The sequence below is a fragment of the Leptonotus elevatus genome, unplaced genomic scaffold (genome assembly GCF_054856555.1).
Source record: "Leptonotus elevatus isolate MCC_2025b unplaced genomic scaffold, RoL_Lele_1.0 HiC_scaffold_76, whole genome shotgun sequence".
In the NCBI taxonomy this organism is placed as follows: Eukaryota; Metazoa; Chordata; class Actinopteri; order Syngnathiformes; family Syngnathidae; genus Leptonotus; species Leptonotus elevatus.
The window spans coordinates 47,501-50,000 of NW_028233743.1; positions in this window are offsets into that span (position 1 = coordinate 47,501).

The window sequence follows — 2,500 nt, forward strand, 5'->3', positions numbered from 1 at the left end:
CCCCAGACTGGGCTCGCGCCTGTCGGGCGGGGGAGGGAGGGCCGGCGGGGCGCCGGGCTCCGTCGTAGGACGGCCGGGTGATGGCTTCGTAACCCCCCCGCCCCGGTTAAAGGGAGGGGGGGCGTACGTCGCCGGTTCGGGGGGCGTCTCGGCCTCGCTTCCAATCGGGCGCGCCGGGGCTGTGCGAGCGCCGGGCCGTCAAAGGCCGGCGTTCGCGGTGGCCGGGGCGCTGTAAGGCGACCCGCGAGCCGGAGGAGCCGCCCGCCCGAACACCGGCGCGAGGCCGGCCGGCGGGGGCCCTCCGAAGGCGGGTCTTGGATGCCGTTCGTACGTGGGAGAAGGTGCGGCGTGTCGCGGGCGACGGCCTGCTGCCGAGGCTCCGGAGGCTCCGGGGGCGGCGCTCTGAAAATATGCGGAAGATCGGCCGACTTGGAAAAAAATTTGAGAACCGGGGCTGAGGAGGGGGAAAATCTGGCCAGGGAGGCCGACCCGAAGTGCCTCTAAGTCGGATAGGGATTGGGCGAAACTCCCTTGGAAGTGGCACTCTGAAAAAATTTCCAAGTTTGGCTGACTTAGAAAAAATTCGAGAACCAGGATGAGGAGGGGGAAAATGTGGCCAGTCAGGCCGACCTGAAGTGCCTCTTAGGCGGATAGGGGTTGGGCGAAACTCCCTTGAAAGTGGCACTCTGAAAAAATTTCCAAGTTTGGCTGACTTAGAAAAAATTCGAGAACCAGGATGAGGAGGGGGAAAATGTGGCCAGTCAGGCCGACCTGAAGTGCCTCTTAGGCGGATAAGGGTTGGGCGAAACTCCCTTGAAAGTGGCACTCTGAAAAAATTTCCAAGTTTGGCTGACTTAGAAAAAATTCGAGAACCAGGATGAGGAGGGGGAAAATGTGGCCAGTCAGGCCGACCTGAAGTGCCTCTTAGGCGGATAAGGGTTGGGCGAAACTCCCTTGAAAGTGGCACTCTGAAAAAATTTCCAAGTTTGGCTGACTTAGAAAAAATTCGAGAACCAGGATGAGGAGGGGGAAAATGTGGCCAGTCAGGCCGACCCGAAGTGCCTCTTAGGCGGATAGGGGTTGGGCGAAACTCCCTTGAAAGTGGCACTCTGAAAAAATTTCCAAGTTTGGCTGACTTAGAAAAAATTCGAGAACCAGGATGAGGAGGGGGAAAATGTGGCCAGTCAGGCCGACCTGAAGTGCCTCTTAGGCGGATAGGGGTTGGGCGAAACTCCCTTGAAAGTGGCACTCTGAAAATATTTCCAAGTTGGGCTGACTTAGAAAAAATTCGAGAACCAGGCTGAGGAGGGGACCATCTGGCAAGGGAGTCCGACCTGAAGTGCATCTAAAGCGGATATGGGTTGGTCGAGCCTCCCTTGATTTGCCCTGGAGCTCCCACGTCTTAAAAAGGTCTCTCCTATAATTGTACACCAACCATTTTGAGGTTTGGGTGCAAACCTCTCGAATGGGGGGACTCGGTCCCCTATCTACAGCGCCCCTAATGACGACAGGTGGTACTGCGCCCCTGGTAGCCCGGCCATTGAAAATGAATGGGCCCATTCATTTCAATGGGGAATTTCGACCCCTGGTTGCCCGCCATTCATTTCAATGGGGAATTTCGACCCCTGGTCGCCCGCCATTCATTTCAATGGGGACTTTCGACCCCTGGTTGCCCGCCATTCATTTCAATGGGGGATTTCGACCCCTGGTCGCCCGCCATTCATTTCAATGGGGGATTTCGACCCCTGGTAGCCCGCCATTCATTTCAATGGGGGACTTCGACCCCTGGTTGCCCGCCATTCATTTCAATGGGGGATTTCGACCCCTGGTCGCCCGCCATTCATTTCAATGGGGGATTTCGACCCCTGGTAGCCCGCCATTCATTTCAATGGGGGACTTCGACCCCTGGTTGCCCGCCATTCATTTCAATGGGGGATTTCGACCCCTGGTCGCCCGCCATTCATTTCAATGGGGGATTTCGACCCCTGGTAGCCCGCCATTCATTTCAATGGGGGACTTCGACCCCTGGTTGCCCGCCATTCATTTCAATGGGGGACTTCGACCCCTGGTTGCCCGCCATTCATTTCAATGGGGGATTTCGACCCCTGGTCGCCCGCCATTCATTTCAATGGGGGATTTCGACCCCTGGTAGCCCGCCATTCATTTCAATGGGGGACTTCGACCCCTGGTTGCCCGCCATTCATTTCAATGGGGGACTTCGACCCCTGGTCGCCCGCCATTCATTTCAATGGGGGATTTCGACCCCTGGTCGCCCGCCATTCATTTCAATGGGGGATTTCGACCCCTGGTTGCCCGGCATTCGTTCCTATGTGGCGGGGGATTTCAACCCCAGGTCGCCCTCGTGTGGTTCTTTTTGGCGCAGCTGACGGGCTCCGCTGCTCATGGAGGTTTGCTAGTGGAGGATAACCCCCTGCCTGGGCAACTCGAACGCCCGGCATTCGTTCCTATGTGGCGGGGGATTTCAACCCCAGGTCGCCCT